General features: G+C 38.0%; 1 long non-coding RNA gene across 1 annotated transcript; it reads right to left on the bottom strand.

The window, feature by feature from the left end:
- Nucleotides 1-10,029: 10,029 nt before the first annotated feature.
- LOC102578517 (uncharacterized) lies at nucleotides 10,030-14,920 on the bottom strand. Its single transcript, XR_368750.2, has 4 exons — nucleotides 14,884-14,920; nucleotides 14,650-14,702; nucleotides 14,040-14,137; nucleotides 10,030-10,063 (listed from the first exon to the last, which is right to left on the bottom strand). It is a non-coding gene; the product is annotated as an uncharacterized lncRNA (long non-coding RNA).
- Between the last annotated feature and the right edge of the window lie 5,077 nt (nucleotides 14,921-19,997).

Here is a 19,997-nt window from a genome sequence, read left to right as displayed (position 1 = left end):
TAAGACTGTTACCTTATTCATGCCTGGTGTTCCTCCGGTGGTGTGGCAGGGCTCCATTAGTAGCACACCGATTGGAGTTCTCTTTTATTCATGCTCGGAGGCTAGTGGCTAGCGGATGTCTATCCTATTTGGCATATGTGCGGAATGTGAGTAGGAAGGTCCCTTCAGTTGAGTCTGTGCCTGTTGTCCGATATTTTATAGATATATTCCCATCCGACCTACTTGGCCTACTCCCTGAGCGTGATATTGACTGTACTATCGAGCTGGAGTCAGGTACTCGACCTATTTCCATTCCGCCATATCAGATGGCTCTTGTAAACCTCAAGGAGCTCAGTGTTCAGCTTCAGGACCTCTTGGGTTAGAGGTTCATCAGGCCTAGTGTGATGCAATTCGGATTGCACCAAGACTGTTCACTCGAAGTCAAGCTCGAGACCTTCAAAGGATGTAAGGTTTGTTCATGAAGTTAGAGGTCCTTGAGCTTGTGTTGAGGCAAAGAAAGGGTTCCATGCCTTGAAGACCGTTTGGAAAAGTGAAGGGAAGACGGTTGACGAAATTGTCACTTTAGGCGAGCAAGAGCCATTCAGCGACTCACCTAATGGCTTGGGAGATGACCCTAGCTCGCCTAAAGTTACAGAACACTTCAAGGGGGAGGACACCTCGCCGAACTAGTTGGCGACTCACCGAGTCCATTAGACGAGCTTGAACCAGATCGCCCTTTGTCTTTTTTGGGCCACTTTGGGGCCTCTTATGTAATAAATGCCTAAAACTATAAATAGCTAGTTTGGGGTCCTCTTTTAGGTAGTCTATTTTGAATATTGATATTTAAACACTTGTATGAGTGTTGAGAGCTTGGTACAAGCTTGGATTGACTTTGGCTTAGAAACGTCGATTGCGAGGTGAATTCAATTCCCTCGAGGTCTTCGTAAGAGTTAGGTGCTTCATGTAGGATTAACGAATTGAGGTCTTAAGGTTTAATATACCTTTTGGTTGCTTTCTGTTTCCTCTTTTTGTGTCTATCTATCTATCTATCTTTATTTCTTGTCGTTCATTTCTGCATTTTATCCGTAATTCGTAGTGAGAATTACATCATTTGGTATCAGAGTTGAGCTTAGATTCGTTCCTACGATTCTAGTCTTGGGATTGCTAAAAAAAGAGTCAACGTTTTTCAAGAGAATCTCAAAAATATTTTGTTGATTTGAGTCTTGTTTGAGGTTTCAAAGGTTAGATTAGTGTTCTCTAGCCTTACTTGAGTCTAAATCTGAGATTTGGCATTGTTTGGAGTACTATTGGAGATTCTACCACTGTTGAGTGAAGAAGCTTGAAGAAGGTGCAAATGGGTTTTGAAATCTGAAGGTTTTGACAAGGAAATGGAAGATAAAAAGTATTGGGGTTTGTTTCCTACATCAAGGGGAGCTTGTATCTCAAATTTTGTGAAATTTCGAGCCAAAATTAGTGAGGGTTTTATTTTGGGTCTACATCTTGTTCATTGTGTTTTTGAGGAATATTCAAATCTTCAAAAAGAAGGAATCTCCAAAATAAGGTGTTTAATCCCAAAGGAATGGGAAGAGAAAGTGGACAAGTGTTAGTACAAAAGAGAATTCACCAAAAGGGGGTAAGGAATAAAGGAAAAGTATGGGGGGAGACCACAAAAGTAAAAATTTCGAAGGTCGAACTTTCGGCGATCCCGACTTTGCTCGCTTTGTCCAAAGGGAGACTCGCCGAACTGACCCCAAGATCGCTGAATTGCCTTGAAAGTTTGTAAATTTTGGCAAGCTAAACTTCGACTTTGGCAAAGAAAACAGTGCATTTAGCAATCGGAAACTCATTTTATGCCCCTAATCTCAAGTTCTAATTCCTTAGTTTCCTTTTCTTGATTCTCAATCGTTCTCAAGATTACTAAACTAATTTTCAACTTGTAATTAATCTACTTATTGATTATTGGTTCTTGAATTCTCTTCTTTGCTAGTGCCATTTCTGTTCGTACTTTTTTCGTTTTACTTCGTAGTCAACTTTTTTATTCAAGTCCATTTTGCTTTATCGAGTCGTCCGTCTATCTTGAAAAAGAATCCATTTCGGCCAAGAGTAGAAATTGACACTTCGTGATCAACCGAGTATAAGACAATTTGAGAGGCAATCAAAGGTGTGTAAACATGAGTGATTGTGAGTTCATTTTACTAACGCTAACATTCTTTATTGTTTTTTTCTTGTTGAGTTGTCTTATTGTTAGGTACCATGGAAACCGGAAGTGAAACCCAACCACCAATGGGAGAGGTTACTATGGAATCTATCATGGAGGTAATTACTAATATGGGTTGGAGAGGATGGAGAACATGGAAGGACAAATGGCCACCAGGAAAGGTAGTGTGCCAAGATGGATGATAGAATGAACAATGTGGAGGGTCGAGTCAACTCTACTATTTCCACCCCACAAGCTACTTTTCGTGCTAGCAAAAGTGGGAACGAACACACTATTTCTCCTACTATCACACCTAGAGCCTTCCATCAAGCATTCAACCCAACACCAATTTGTTTCGGCTCCAATGTCCAAAATACCAATCGGCCTTTCCAATTCCAACTCAACCAAGAAGCTCCACCTAACCAAAACCGACCTTACCAAGTCCCACTAAACCAAAATCCACCCTACCAAATGCCACAAACCCAACCAAATCCCCCGTGATATAGGTGAGGGATGATGAGTACCATGGGGGATATGAAGGTGAAGGTGAAGAAGCGCCATGGAATGAAGCACAAGGGAATAGACAAGAGGTCAAATAGGACATAGAGGGCGAGGAGGTAGATTTGGTTCGGTGCCACATGGGAGAAGACATTATGGGAACCAACCTCAAGGTGGAGAACCAAGGGAAGTCTTTGCCAATCAAGAGTATGGTCAAGAATTGAGAGAAGAACATGGTAACCCATATCAAGGGGAAGTCCAAAGAGGTTACTACAACAACTAGGTGGGTGAGGGCCGAGGAAACTATTATGGGGACCAAGGTGGAAATGGAGGCCGGGATGTTGTAATTACCTCTATCAAGACTAGTCTCCCAACTTTCAAAAGGAGGGGGGGATGCAATCCTGATACTTATCTAGAATGGGAGTCGCCTTGTGAAAGAATCTTCCAAGTCAATGATTTGATCGAGGTCAAGAAGAGTTGCTTTGTCATTGCTCAATTTGAAGGGTTTGCTATTATGTGGTGGGAATACATGAAAACGTATCTAATCTTGGGTGTATTGGCATGCTTAAGAACCAAATAACACTCGCATTTTGGCCAAGTTCGGAATCATTCTTTCTAATTGATAGTAGTGTCGAGTCATATGAATTCATTTAGACTAACCAACATGATTAGTTGTGTAGGTGAGGTTAAATGAAGAAACGAGCGCTGAAATAGGCACTGGGAAGCACGAGAGGATCCAAGTAAATGAGCAACAAGAAAGGAGAATGAAAAATGAAGAACAAGGCATATTCGTATCCCCTCCGCATCGCGGAGAGGGAATTAATTATTTGGTCTTGAATTGAAATTGGAGCCAGAAGACTACGTATCGTGCATGCGTCGCGGAGAAGAGTTGCTCAACCAAATTCTGGAGAACTCTCCGCGTCGCGGACCCTGGTGCCAGATTTGGCCGATTTCGAATAAATATAAATATAATCAGATTTTTTATTTTATAATTATTCTTTTTCTGGGTTTTGAAGAACGACAACTTTGGAAGCTTTTTCATCTGTTCGTAGGGTTCATACTTAAACTCTCTCTATTCGATCTTTTTATGTTATTTAATCATTGCGTACTTGAGAATATTGGTATGAGTAGCGAATTTCCCTAGTTGTAGGGTCGTGTCTACTGGATGATTGTGTTTCATTGAAGTTTAATGGATTGAAGTTAATTATCGCATGAATCAATATTTTGTTCTTGTTTTAGTATTTCGTGCTTGACCACCACAAAAATAAACATCTTGTCTGAATTGAACTCGGGAGAGGGATAAGAGGATAGAACTTGGGGCAAAAGGAGCATGATTCACTCTTAAATTTAGAGTTGATTTGTATCTAGGATAGGGATATACCTAGGAACCTTGCTCGGTTACTGAAAGGACGAAATCATAATGCTCGGTAATTGGTTCAGCGTGCTCAACGATGTAGTTAGGCTGGCAATTATGGTAAGCGATTAGAAGTCAGGAGACCACAATCATATAATTAACCATGTGATCATTGATTCAATAGTTAATTATTATCCGTTTCACAAGATAAGACGCATGACTCCTTAAGTTAACTGCAACCATGGAATTTCCCCCGTCATTGTTAAAACTCTCTTGAAATTGAATCGTAGTAGTTAAGCTTAATTAGTGTATAATTTTTTTTAAAATCCAATTCACTCTTCTTGATAGCACTTGTTTTGAATTGAAAGTATTGGAAAAATTGAATTAATCTAATCTCGAGTCCCTATGGGTACGATATCCGACTCTTAGAAAGAGTCACTTTAATACTTGCACGACCACGTACACTTGCTTGTGCGATTGGGCGCAACAATATCATCTAGTACTTCAAGATGAACACCATCCACCATGGACAGGATTGAAACCCCTTATGAGAGTCAAGTATGTGCCGGAAAGGTATCGCCAAGAGTTACTTTCTAAGTTGGACAACTTGAGGCAAGGAAGCAAAAGTGTTGCGGCCTACTATGATAAGTTCCAAAATTTGATCTTGAAGCTAGAGTACACTGAGAATGAGGAACATGTCGTTATTCGTTTCAAGGTAGGATTGCACAAGGAGATCTCTTCCAAGATGACTATTCACAAGTTGGCTAGCTCAAATGACATCTTCGAAGTTGCCAATGAGGTAGAGCGGGAACTAAAAGAGGAGAAAGAATTGTGGGGTAGACTTGGTACCAAGTTGTTGTTCTCAACCTCTTATCACTCACAACCTGATGGCCAAACTGAAGTTGTGAATAGGACCTTGGGTTCTATGCTTCGTGATGTGGTAAATGGAAAATTGGCCACATGGGAGGAACTTTTGCCATTAGTTGAGTTTGCTTATAATCGAGGTATTCATAGAACTATTGGCACGACTCCAATTGAAGTGGTGTGTGATTTTAATCTCCTAACCCCTTTAGATCTCACTCCTCTTTCTCAAAGATGTTGTCTTAAGCTTAGATGGTAGCAAAAAAGCGGAAGCCATGAAGAAACTTCATGAGAAGGTCAGACTTCACCTAGAAAAGAAGAACCAAGAGGTAGCCCAAAAGGCAAACAATGGTCGCAAGAGGATTGTGCTAGAACCGAGTGAGTGGATGTGGGTGCATTTTCGCAAGGAGCGATTTCCCACTCATCGGAAGACAAAGTTGATGTGGGTGTGGGTCCATTTCAAGTGCTTGAAAGACTCAATGACAATTTATACAAAATTAACCTTCCTCCAGAGTATCAAGTTCAATACACCTTCAATGTTTGCGACCTTTCTCCATTTTCAACTCTTGATGATGATGATTCGTCGAATTTGAGGACAAATTCTTTTCAAGAAGGAGAGAATGATGCAATTAGGATTGCACCAAGACCGTTCACTCGAAGTCAAGCTAGAGACCTTCAAAGGATGCAAGGTTTTTTCATGAAGTTAGAGGTCCTTGAGCTTGTGTTGATGGCAAAGAAAGGATTCCATGCCTTAAAGATCGCTTGGGGAAGTGAAGGGAAGACAGTTGACGAAACTGTCACTTTAGGCAAGCAGGAGCCATTCGGTATTTGAAGGGTTTGCTATTACGTGGTGGGAATACACGAAAAGGAGGAGGTTGGAGGGAAAGGCCCAAGTGTTGTTGGCTAAGCACAAAGAGATAAAGGGAGAAAATGGAGGCCAAAAGTTCTTTGATCCTTATCACACATAGGGATCATGTGTTGCAAACTAACCAATCTCATTGTTCCCCATTCTATTTCTTTTCTTTTGCAGGATTATGAGGATGTCTTCCCAAAGGAGCTTCCAAGTGGATTACCCCCCTATTCGGGGAATTGAGCACCAAATTGATTTCATGTCGGGCTCACAATTGCCAAACAAGCCGGCTTATCGAAGTAATCCAGAGGACACCAAAGACCTACAAAGGCAAGTTTAGGAACTCCTCAACAAGGGCTATAGGAGAGAAAGTATGAGTGTGTGCGTCGTTCCAATTCTATTGGTTATAAAAAAAGATGGAACATGGCGCATGTGTGTTGATTGTCGGGCCATCAACAAGATCACGGTAAAGTATCGTCATCCTTTCCCTAGTTTAGATGATACTCCCTCCATCCCTATTTAGTTGTCCATATTTCCTCTTTTAGTTTTTTTTTTTTTTATTAACCGTAGTAAATCCGTTCTGTGACCCGCCTTTGGACCAATCACAGCCTTCTAAACTCGGTGGATAATGGGCCAGCCCCTCTACCCTTCTCCACTTAAATACCGGGCTTCGCTTTGCATGGTGTGGGGCTTGAACCTGCGACCTAAGTCACAAATCCTCCACCTTTTGCCACTCGAGCTTCCTATTTAGTTGTCCATTTTGACAAATCAAGAAAGGACAACAATTTTTTTCCTATTATACCCTTATTTAAATAAAGTTGTCATAAATAAATTAAATAAACTTATGAACTTCCCAACATTGATTAGTTATCTTGAGTTAATTTATTTTGAATTGTAAATTGTACTATAAGGGTAAAATTGTAACTCACTATGCTAATCATTGTTGCCTTAATCTGTGTGTCATTTCTAAAGTGGACAACTAAATAGGGACGGATGGAGTATGCTTGATGAGTTCAATGGCTCCTATTATGTTTGTGAAGGATGGCACGATGCGCATATGTATTGATTATAGGTAGTTGAATAAGGTGACGGTGAATAACCGTTATTCCATGCCTAGGATTGATGATCTATTTGACCAGCTTCAAGGTGCCACAGTGTTTTCGAAGATTGATTTGAGGTCTGGTTACCATCGACTGAAGATTAAGGCAACAGACATCCCTAAGACCGCATTTAGGACTAGTTATGGCCACTATGAGTTCCTAGTAATGTCTTTTGGGTTGACTTATGCCACTGCCGCCTTGATGGACTTTATGATGCGGGTGTTCAGACCGTATTCGTTTTGGTATACTCACGGAACACGAGTGATCATGAGTTGCATCTGAGGATTGTGCTCCTGACCTTGAGAGATTAGCGGCTTTATAGAAAGTTCTCAAAGTGCGAGTTTTGGCTTGAGTCTGTAGCATTCTTGAGGCACGTGGTGTCCAAGGATGGCATCATGGTAGATCCTACAAAGATTGAGGCTATTCGTGATTAGGCTAGGCCCATTTCAGTTACTGAGACTCAAAGCTTCGTCGATTTAACAAGCTACTACAGACGGTTTGTGGAGGGCTTCTCCACCAGTTCTGCACCTTTGACCTGATTGACTCGCCTTGATGTTCCTTTTGAGTAGTCTGAGGAGTGTGAGTTGAGCTTTCGAAAGCCTTAGGAGTTGCTGACTACTGCTCCTGTATTGACTCTTCCAGATGAGGGCAAGGGCTTCACAATCTATTCTGACACATCTGGTGTTGGTTTGGGTTGTGTTTTGATGCACCGAAGCCAGACATTGCTCATGCGTCGAGGCAAGGGTTACATGAGCACAACTACCCTACTCATGACAGACATTGCTCATGCGTCGAGGCAAGGATTACATGAGCACAACTACGCCACTCATGACTTGGAGTTGGCAACGGTAGTTTTCGCGCTTAAGATCTGGAAGCACTACTTGTATGGAGTTCGTTATGAAATCCACACAGATCAAAGGTGTTTTCAGTATATTATGAGCCAGAGGAATCTTAATTTGAGGCAGCTTCGCTAGATTGAGCTTTTCTGAAGGACTGTGACCTCTCTATTCTCTACCATCCGGGAAAGGCGAATGGGACGCCTTGAGTTGCAAGGCACTCAGTATGGAAGTCTAGCCTTCCTATCTACGGTGGAGCGACCTTTAGCTTTGGACATTCGGTCCTTAGCTAATCAGATGGTTCGGTGGGATGTTTCAATCCTTAGCTTATGACTTGTTGGGACTTACAGTTCCGTCTCCAGGTCGTTCATTTAGTTTTAAAAAAATTCAAGAAGATGGCCTCACAATCCAATTCAGACGATTCCATCAGCTCCGAAAAGGTCATTTTAAGTTAGTAGCATAGTCGTCACGGCTCCTGAGGTTTTCAATGTGAGTCTGTGAGATTAGGTGTTTTAACTTTCAAGTTGAAGCCTAAGTTTGACTTTAGTCAACATTCTGGGTAAGCGAGCTCAGATGCGATATCCATTAGCGCGGCTAACTCCGAAGTGTCGAGTTTAGTCTAGAACGACCCTTTATTTAGTTCCCAAGGCTTCTAGGTTAATTCCAAGGCCCCTCGTGGATTTTGGCTTACTTTATACCGAAACGACCTTGAATGGAAGTTTCGATGGTTCCTTTGAGTTTGGAATGTCAAATTCGATGGGTTAGCATATTTTGTTTGCGTGCACGGGGTTTCGAACGAATCCGAGACACCGCATTAGAGAATTCGGAGTTTAAGCAAATTAGCTTAAGTGTTTATATCTGGTGCAGGGTTTTAGCGACCTGAAATCAGAATCTTTAGCGACTAGAATTGGACTTTTAGCGACAGGATTTGAGCTATTTGTATAGCGAAATTGCATCCTCATTTCTTTTTTCAAAAGGCAATTTCTCCCTCGTCCAAGTTCTGATTTGAGTGATTCGAAGTCTTGTATGATCGTTGAGAGCGTGGCTACTTGGGTTTATGATTAGAAGTTGTTTACGAAGACTCGTTTGAGGTGAATTTCTTATTTTAGTTGTTGCCCTCTCTTTAATTTTTGCTTGAATTGGGTTTTTATTGCATGTGTTGTTGTGAGCTATTTTAGGCATTGGATTGCGCTCATGTTTGGAATACAAGTTTGAGGCATAATATAGGACCTCTTGACGGAGTCATTTCTGAAAATTTTGGCGCCGTCCCATGATTCCCGTTTGACTCTAAAAAATGGCCCAACTCTGTTTTGGGTGATTTTTGTGTCTAAACGATCGTATTGACGTTGTGATCCTATTTTTGATAGTGCGGCAGCGTTGAAAGGCTGTTCAGAAGGGAAAAGCTCTACCCTTGAGATTTGGAGCGCGCGCGATCGGCTTTCAGGTAGGCTACAACTTCCTTTCTATCTAGATTGAGCCTGAATGTGTGAACTCATGTTGATTAGTGTGAATTGGGGGCGGGGGCCTAGTATTCTTACCTCTCTTCTTAGATACCATGTTTTAGGTTTGATTGGCATTTTTTCGGGCATAGTACCTTGCTAAGTTGAGTGGTTTGGGTTTGTGCATGCAATCTGAATTAATTGAATTTACTTGCTTTCTGATGCATGTCCAGCCTAATGGAAGGTCAAGATAAAAGGAAAGAAGTTGGAACATAACAAAAAGCGGGGACATGCAACAGTTTCCACGGGTAAAAAAACTGGAAAAGGCAAGCACATCAAACCTCGTCCAAACATATTTGGGACATCATCATGTGGCATTACTCTTCCATTATCCTATATAGAAACAAAGTACAGTAATTGAAGTCCTTTAGGGAAGAATAGTCTTCCACTAACTTGCAAAATTGATTTAATTCAACAATGTATTTTTCTTGTCTTGCATATTGAGAGCAGAGTCAGCATATAGAAGAACAAAGAAAAACAGATCATACCTTGCATGTCACCCTATAATATGATGCCTCCCTACTCCTAGTTGCCTTTGTAGCTGCAGGGTCTTTTACTTTCTTCCCAAGAGCAACATTCTTTGCTTGAACGAGAACCCGAGCTTCCTTGGCAAGTCTTTCCTAGACACAGTAGTTAGAAAAATCACAATGCCATCTAACGAAATTTGCTAGAAAAATATATTTCTTTAGAAAAATATTTCACTAATCAAATTTGCTTAATGTCAAACAGTGAGCATAAGATATAAATCACAATGCCATCTAAGTGAGAGTAAATTACTGCTTACACACATCACGAGCCTTTGCTGTCACAAAATCATCATACAGGGCTTCATCTCTACGTTCATGGTCAGCCGGACCAATCAAGGAATTAAATTTACTTCTGCCAATCTCTTCACTACAGAAAACAACAAAAAAACAACCCAAAGCTTTGAGGAGAGGTTCCCATCAATAACTCTCTGTAAGCTTATTGAAGTAGTTTCAAAAATAGATAAAATAATCACTTGCATGGTTATGTCTACAATGTCAGCCGAATCAAGTGCATTCTCAACAAGTTCTCTCATAGTCGTGTAAAGACATTTCCCAGGCTGAAAATTTGGAAAGACTAACTTGATTAACAGCGCATTTAGTGTAGCATTGTTGAAGTAAGTTCTACCTCATGAAAATTTTGAGCTATTAAAAAAGGAAGAGCCTATTTCATTTAATGCCTTCAACATTCCCTTCAATGTGGTTTTGTTGGCAAATGTCAACAATGTGTGACCTTAAAAACATCCACCTACTCTACAAGAAACCAGTTCCATAAAAAAAACTCCACCTACTCTACTATCATTATGAATATAAGGAACATCTTTTCAACAGGGGGTATAAGGATTCATTGATGAGTTATCAATAGTCTGATTATATGCTAACCACGGGGCATATGGACGTTAATTTTTCAACCTTTCCTTAGTAAAGGTACCTAAGTTTTACTTAATTTTAAGGTACTAGCTGCTGCTCTCCAACATAACAGCTATCAACCAAGAGGAATATTAACTTCACTTTACTTTATCAAAATAAATTAATAAAGCAATATTTTCTTAAAAACTAAAAATCCCATTTATAGTTCTATGGAGACTATGCAACTTTGTTTCTCTTTTTATTACCCTTTGATTGCATTCATTTTTCTTTTCCACTAATCCTTTGGTGTTTCTGCATTTTTGTATTCAGCTTCTCTATATCACTCAAATGCCAACAGGGAAATATTACTTCATTGATACCCTTAATCATCAAACTAATGTGTGATTATAACATTAGAAAAAAGTTAAAATTATAAGACATCCTAAACATATAAGAAACTCACATTGTCAAAACCAGCAATGCTTTTGTTATCTGCAAAGAACTCAGCGGGAGACTCTGCACAAATTTAAAACACAAAATGAAAATTAATCCAAAGAAAAGAAAAGGCAACAAACCATTAAGCTTAGAAGTTTCACCTAGACTCAATTAATAGAAATAGAGAGAGCTTTGTCCATTCAGTATATAATCTGAGAAAGAACCAATACAGCATTCTTCTACATAGAAACGGATGGATCTCTCAATCATGCATACATAGCTTTGTCCATGGCTCTAAGAGATTAGGAAAATGAACTGCCAAATCTCCAAGAGCAACAGTGCTATTTGATCAAACTATTTCAGATAGTGCATTCACCACAAAGTGAAAAGAAGCTGGAGATTTGCATTGCTAGGAAGTAATATAAACACATGTTTGGAAATTTTTACAAATATCTTTACTAATTGATAACGTTCGAAGTACCCTCAAAATAAGTTAAAAGAGTAAGCGATCGTCGTCAATAAAAATACCCAACAAGTGCGTTCGCGAAGGGTCCTTTACCCTACCAAAAAATGCATTTTAAGCTCTTGACCTCTTTTTGCCTCAAGTTAACTAGGTTTCTTCAAATATCTCCTAAATCAACTCTCCATTCCATTTTCGTGCAAATAAGAAAAAAACAACATTAAAAGCACCAATTCTAAACTAAAGCAACCAAAATAACTATGAAAAAAGCCTCAAATGAGAGGAAATCCACCACTCATCACCCCCCCCCCCCCCCCGCCCCCAACGTAAAAACTTAATTGGTCCTCAAAAGTAAGGAAAATCAATAACACGAGAGGCTCTTATTTCAAGACACACCACAAATCAATTTCCCTTTCTCTATTAAGCACAAAGGTAATGGCTTCGGTTGGTCCTAACAAATAGTACACATGCCAAATTTTACCACTCATTAACTCTTTCACATGCTCACTTGACTCAATTAGGAATTTTCAAAATCACCCCTTTTTCAACTTACATGCCCTCACAAGAGAGAAGTGTCCCTGTTAAAGAATGAAAAAAGTCTCACATCGGTGGTTAATGAGATGGGTGGACTCCTTATAAGGCTTGGGCAATCCTCCTCCCTTTGAGCTAGCTTTTGGGGTGTGAGTTAGGCTTAAGACCTAATTTAACATGGTATCAGAGCGCATGGTTCAAATATCCAATGGTTCAATGATCTAATGCTTGAATGAGGTTGAAGACAAGCTCAAGTGGTTTCAAATCAATTTGTAACTAATTTGATGATAAAGAAGATTTTTGTCCAGCTACATGTGGAGAAAAGATTAAAATCATATTTTCAACATTCCTGTTGCTGCATTTTTGAAAATAAAAATAAAAAAATTTAAAACCATTTTTAACCCATATATTTTAAAATTTATTTTTAACCATGGCAAGCAGCAATGATGAAGACTATGTGAACAACGAAGATTATCATGCATGTGAAGTAGGTGAATCAAGTTTTGTCAAGAAAATCCAGCCAAAAGGGGAGATTTGTTAGGGTTTGCCATGATTTTCTTTCCTTATTTGAAGTTTATTTATTTCCTTAAAGAAAAGTCAAAGTATTACCATAAATACTTGAACTTTTTTCTGAAAGGAAAATATAATTTTCTTCCATATTTGGTTTATTCTTTCCTTAGAGGAATAGTTTTGGAGATCTATAAATTGAAGATCCGTATTCTCATAACATAACACAATGTAGTCGTTTAGTAAGTTTTTTTATTGGGAGATTCAATCTATTAGAATAAGAATATGTTTATACAATTCTATTAGAACAGGAATAGAAATAGAAATAGGAATACTAAATAGTATTCTACTTGGTAAAGGATTGTATTCTAGGGTCTATAAATAGGATCTCAATGTAATAATGTACACAACAACAATTTAATAATATTCTTTTCTTATATTTCTCACATGGTATCAGAGCACGGCCCGTCTCACCCGATGTTGGGACCTCCAAAATCAAAATTGTCCACGCACCAGATGCTAAGCACTGGGCGTGAGGTGGGGTGTTAAAGAATGACAAAAGTCTCACATCGGTGGTTAATGAGATGGGTGGACTCCTTATAAGGCTTGGGCAATCCTCCTCCCCTTGAGCTAGCTTTTGGGTGTGAGTTAGGCTTAAGACCTAATTTAACAATCCCAAAACCCCACACATATATAAACAAGACAAGGGGTAAAGATGCAACACACACACACAAAGAATCATCTCATGCACACAAATGTCACACCATAGGCTTACCCATATTTTCAATCAACATTGACTCAACTCCATTTGGTTAGAAATCTCAAAGGACTTTGTGAAGGTTGTAATATAGGCTTAGGGAAGGTTAGGATATCATTTAGGTATAAGTGACTATACCCTCCTTGAACATTATACAACAACTCATCATTTCCAACTTTCTCCACTTTTCTAACCCATGCACATTCCTGGAAATGCCAAATTAATTTAATTCAAAAATGTACTTTTCTTGTCTAACATACTTAGAGCAGAGTCAGCATATAGAAGAACAAAGAGAAACAGATCATACCTTGCATGTCACCCTATAATATGATGCCTCCCTACCCTTAACAGCCTTTCTAGCAGCAGGGTCTTTTACTTTTTTTACCAAGAGCAACATTCTTTGCTTGAATCTCTAGAACCCGAGTTTCGTTGGCAAGTCTTTTCTAGACACAGTAGTTAGAAAAATCACAATGCCATCTAATTAAATTTGCAAGAAAATATTTCACTAATGAAATTTGCTAAATGTCAAACAGTGAGCATAAAATATAAATCACAATGCAATCTAAGTGAGAGTAAGTCAATGCTTACACACCTCACGAGCATTTGCTGTCTTAAAATCATCATATAGGGGTTCATCTCAAGGTTCATGGTCACCCAGACTAATCATGGGATTAAATTTACTTCTGTCAATCTCTTCACTACAGAAGCAAAACAAAAACAACACTAAGCTATGAAGAGAGGTTCCCATTAATAGATTAACTCATTGAAGTAGTTATCCAAAATAGACAAAATAATCACTTACATGGTTATCTCTACAACTGGAAGTTCAGAGATGGATTCAGCAAAATCAAGTGCATTCTCAACAAGTTCTCTCACAGTAGTGTAAAGACATTTCCCAGGCTGAAAATTTGGAAAAGACTAACTTGATTAACAGAGCATTTAGTGTATCATTGTTGAAGTAAGTTCCACCTCATGAAAATCTTGATCTATCAAAAAAAGCGAAGAGCCTATTTCATATAATGCCTTCAACATGCCCTTCAATGTGGTCGATTCTCTTTTGTTGGCTAATGGCAACAATGCGTGACCTTAAAATCCACCTACTCTACAAGTAACCAGTTCCAGAAAACCCCCCCACCTATTCTGCTATCTTTGATGAATATAGGAACATATCTTCAAGAGGGGGTATAAGGATTCAATGATGAGTTATCAATAGTCTGATTATATGCTAACCACGGGGCCTATGGAGATAAATTTCTAAACCTATTCTTTATTAAAGGTACCTAAATTTTATTTAATTTTGAGGTACTAGCTGCTGCTCTCCAACATAATGGCAAATCATCAAACTAATGTGTGATTATAACATTAGAAAAAAGTTAAAATTATAAGACATCCTAAACATATAAGAAACTCACATTGTCAAAACCAGCAATGTTTTTGTTATCTGCAAAGAACTCAGCAGGAGACTCTGCACAAATTTAAAACACAAAATGAAAATTAATCCAAGAAAAGAAAAGGCAACAAACCATTAAGCTTAGAAGTTTCGCCTAGACTCAACCAATAGAATAAGAGAGAGAGAGAGAGAAAACAAACTTTCTTTGAGAATGCTATCTTTAGGTATGTATAAATGTTTGATAATCCAGCCAAACCTTCATCATGTCATTCAGTATAATCTGAGAAAGAACCGATTCAGCATTCTTCCGCACAGAAACTTATGGATCTCTTAATCATGCATACATAGCTCTGTCCATGGCTATAAGAGATTAGGAAAATGAACTGCCAAATCTCCAAGAGCAACAGTGCAATTTTATCAAACTATTTCAGAAAGTGCATTCACCACAACAGTGAAAAAAAGCTGGAGATTTGCATCACTAGGGAGTAATATAAACACATGTTTAGAAACTTTGTTGGTCCTCAACTAATGAAGATAAAATACACAAGAGGCTCTTATTTCAAGACACACCACAAATCAATTTCTTTTCTCAATTAAGCACAAAGGTAATGGCTTCGGTTGGTACTAACAAATAGTCCACATGCAAACTTTTCGCAAAAGAAATCCTCTCATTCTCATGAAACATTTTCAAAAACCAAGAATCATTTAAGTGACAACAACTCAAACTCAAGAAATGACTCAACTCATTAACTCTTTCACATGCTCACTTGACTCAATTAGGAATTTTCAAAATCACCACTTTTTCAACTTACATGCCCTCACAAGAAAGAAGTGTCCCAAAAAATCACAAATATATAAAAAGACAAGGGACAAAGATGCAACACCCTTACATTCACAAAGAATTATCTCATGCATACAAAGGTCACACCATAGGCTTGCCCATATTTTCAATCAACATTGACTAAACTCCATTTGGTTAGAAATCTCAAAGGACTTTGTTAAGCTTGTAATATAGGCTTAGGAAAGGTAGGCTATCATATAGGTGTAAGTGACTACACCCTCCTAGAGCATTATACAACTCATCATTTCCAACTTTCTCCACTTTTCAAACCCATGCACATTTCACACTATTTTTCATTTTTTTTTCTTATTTCCACTCCAGATGCCAGACATACAACCATTTTCAACTTTTGGAGGATTCAAGTCTCATTTATTCATTTCCTTCTTTCTTTTCAAAGGTTTTCTTACTTTAAGACTTTCCATACATCCCTCAATTTCTCTCTTCTTTTTTCCCTTTTTTTTTATATCAATCCCTCGTGTGGTAAAGCATCCCTTTAATGAATTTCCCATAACACCCTAAATTTAGGCTTTTAGCCTCAACTTTCACAACCTCAAGTTCAAGGAGGGAAAGGTTCAAAAGAGGGTTACTGTTTCAAAAAGGAAAAGGCTTGTAATGTGGTTGTCAATAAAAAGGATTACGCTCAAACGGGACAACTAAGGATATATCTATAAAAGGGTGGGATATTTAGGACAATTGGACTTCAAAAACATCAAAGAAAGCCTAAGATCATTTTTCCAACCAAACTCAATCAAGACCAATATTTCAAGACCAACCGGGCAAGTTCTAGGTGACAAAAGCGAACACATGGCAATATTCAACAACTCACCACACATGGCATGCAAATCAATCAAGATGGTTCAAAATCTTACTTCCTTTTTAAAATACAAGTAGCATCGAACATTTTTACTGCTAACGAATCAAAAGTCACAAAAAGAGTGGTAAGAGTTGCCACAAAATCATTCATAATACGCTCAACCTTTTAAAAACTGAGAGGTATGCTCAACACTATTCACATGCATGACTATGCTCTTAGTACTAACCAAGTCAAAACATTCCCAAAAAGACGATGATTTTGCCCTTAAGAAAGTTGTCAACCAATCCATCATCAGGCAACCTCATGCATCTATTCGGGAACGACTACTTAGACTTCGCCACAATCAACACCAATAAAACTCACAAGCAATCGATGATTTAACCTTTAGAAAGTCGTCACTCTCTATCCATCATTGGGCATCGTCAATTCAAATCTTATTATCAAAAAAATAAAATAAAGAAGCTGCAAACTACAAATCAAAAACTAAAATAGACCAATCCAACACTAAATCAACAGAAACATCCACAATATCAAAAGCCCAACAAGGGCACACCAATCCATAACAGAGAAAGAAAAGTACCCCCGACAAGGACATAATCGCGGTATGCAGAAAAAAATCAACAAAATGAGTACAAGGGAGGCACCCCCAACTAAAAATGAGACTATGTCCTCACAGTCCTAAATATCAAAAGAGAATACGAGGGACTACCAAAGCAAAAGAATATTTGCACGTTTACTATAATCAACAGGGAAAAGATTGAGAAGGCAAATGGCATAGGGAAGTATTTTGATAGGAAAAACTGATCTTAGAAAATTGTCATTGAGCATAAGATGAAACTAACCAAAACGTACTATAATGTTGCAGCACTTGGTAGTCCCAGAAACATCTTAAAGCGTGCTAAGGAACCGGTCAGAAAACTCAGCATCGATCTTGCACCCATAGCTTACAAATTGATCAACATTTAAACAGTAGGTTTCAAGTGAGAGCTCCATGGTGGAATGATACCGACAACCTGCCTTAGTTCAAATTACCAAAAAAATTACTTGTTTGAATACCTGAGAGAAGTGCAAAGACTTCCCGTCTTCACTCGTGGATGGGAAGATACTATTCATCAATTTTTTGTGCCTTCTCCTGCAAGATATTGAAATTATTTAGTTAGTTACGAACCACCCTAACTTCTCTGCACAATATAAAGATAAAGATGTCGAAGGATATAGAGATTCTATATCCTTATATAGCAAACATAAGTCATGGCACGAGCATTTAAACTACAAAATCAAAATAAAACTCAGACTCTATAAACAATCATAGAATTCAAGTATGGAAGATATTATTAAACAAGTAATTTATTCCAGTAGTAATCAAAAAGCATTCAACTAAGAACACCCACAATTGTAACTGTCATAAATCAACCAAATCAATTCGCAAAATTAGGAGCACTTACACTACAACAACAACATAGTCAATGTAATTCCAAAAAGTGAGGTTTGAAAAGGGTGTAAGCAAATCTTACGCATATCTTGGGGTAGAGAACTTTTTTCTGGTAGACCCTCTGCTAGATAATCAAGTGATTATAAGATAAAAATAATCCAAGACGCAAACTGCAAAATCAGCATCAAGGCAAAGCAAACTGTTAGTTCAAATGGTTGCATATGCTAATTAGATGCATACTCCTATTGAATGCTTTTCTAGTTCTGTTTTACACTTCCTCTGAAAAAATTATTGTCTAATCATTTTCTCCAAGGAACCTTCATGATACCACCATCTTCAAGTTCAATAATCTTGTACACGTGGAAAACTTGACACACTAAATGCCAAACAAACAGAAAATAAAACACGATATAGGATTAATGTTAGCTTTTAACTCTCAGCTTGACTTTCTGATCATTTAATTAAGGATATGTTATGCCTCCAGGTTTACCACCCTTTTCCCTTGGGCTAATTTCTAAACAGGATCCCCCACTACCTCAAGCCTATAGTATGCGATATATTTACTTATTGTATTTATACTATCATACGTACATCACCCTCACAATATTATTTCTGATAGGATTCCAGCTATGGATAAAAAATCTATAAGGAGTGTCGGTAGATCAATCATACACAAAATGGATGTGAATTTATTAGTTTATGCAATATTATATCCTCACATGTATGACAGTGGAGTTTAAATGTTGCATGACACCCATTATAGTTGTCACATTTTTAACATTTTCAATTGTGTACAACATTAACCAATCACATTTAAACGGTGTTAAACAAATGCTTCATGGCAACGAAAATGACTCGACACTACTCTTTTGGGCACAAGTTTCATGCTACTGCCACAACAAAGATATTGCAAGAGCTATTAGGCCCTTAAATACATTTCCCCTGATAATAAATAACACGAAAATCAACAAATCCCCTCAACAATAATAAAATTTGCATAACAATGCCACAAAAGAAATAAAACCAACAAAACTTAGGCACACAAAACACCACAAATTGACTATAATCAACAACATAAAGGTGCATAAATAACCTCCACGATACTAACTTTTGTGAAGTCCAACAAAAGGCCACACATGACTGGAAACCAACAAACTAAATCCCCAAGGTCACTTTAGGTTTTTATACCCAACTTCTTAATATGGGAAATTAACACGTATAATGACCGCACTAACTGTTCTCCTCTAGAGGTCAAAAGAGTTTTCAGTAAATCCGAACACAAGTATTTGAGGGAGATCATTTTACTGAGGTAATTTTTTGAGCATTATCAATTAGTTAAGGTTTTTGTAAAAATTTCTAAACATGTGTTTATATTACTTCCTAGTGATGCAAATCTCTAGCTTCTTTTTACTGTTGTGGTGAATGCACTATCTGAAATAGTTTGATCAAATTGCACTGTTGCTCTTGGAGATTTGGCAGTTCATTTTCCTAATATCTTATAGCCATGGATAGAGCTATGTATGCATGATTAAGAGTTTCATCAGTTTTTGTGCGGAAGAATCTTGTATTGGTTCTTTCTCAGATTATACTAAACGACATGATGAAGGTTTGGCTGGAATCTGGATTATCAAACATTTATACATACCTAAAGATAGCATTCTCAGACAAAGTTTGTTTTCTCTCTCTCTCTCTCTCTCTCTTATTCTATTGGTTGAGTCTAGGCGAAACTTCTAAGCTTAATGGTTTGTTGCCTTTTCTTTTCTTGGATTAATTTTCATTTTGTGTTTTAAATTTGTGCAGAGTCTCCCGCTGAGTTCTTTGCAGATAACAAAAACATTGCTTGTTTTGACAATGTGAGTTTCTTATATGTTTAGGATGTCTTATAATTTTAACTTTTTTCTAATGTTATAATCACACATTAGTTTGATGATTAGCCGTTATGTTGGAGAGCAGCAGCTAGTACCTCAAAATTAAATAAAATTTCGGTACCTTTAATAAAGAATAGGTTGAGAAATTAATCTCCATAGGCCCCGTGGTTAGCATATAATCAGACTATTGATAACTCATCATTGAATCCTTATACCCCCTCTTGAAGATATGTTCCTATATTCATCAAAGATAGCAGAATAGGTGGGGGGGTTTTCTGGAACTGGTTACTTGTAGAGTAGGTGGATTTTAAGGTCACGCATTGTTGCCATTAGCCAACAAAAGAGAATCGACCACATTGAAGGGCATGTTGAAGGCATTAAAATAGGCTCTTCCCTTTTTTTAATAGCTAAAGAT

This window comes from Solanum tuberosum, unplaced genomic scaffold, assembly GCF_000226075.1.
Source record: "Solanum tuberosum cultivar DM 1-3 516 R44 unplaced genomic scaffold, SolTub_3.0 scf00539, whole genome shotgun sequence".
Classification (NCBI taxonomy): domain Eukaryota; kingdom Viridiplantae; phylum Streptophyta; class Magnoliopsida; order Solanales; family Solanaceae; genus Solanum; species Solanum tuberosum.
Note: the sequence above shows the minus strand (reverse complement) of the source record. Positions and strands in the feature narration are given on the sequence as shown.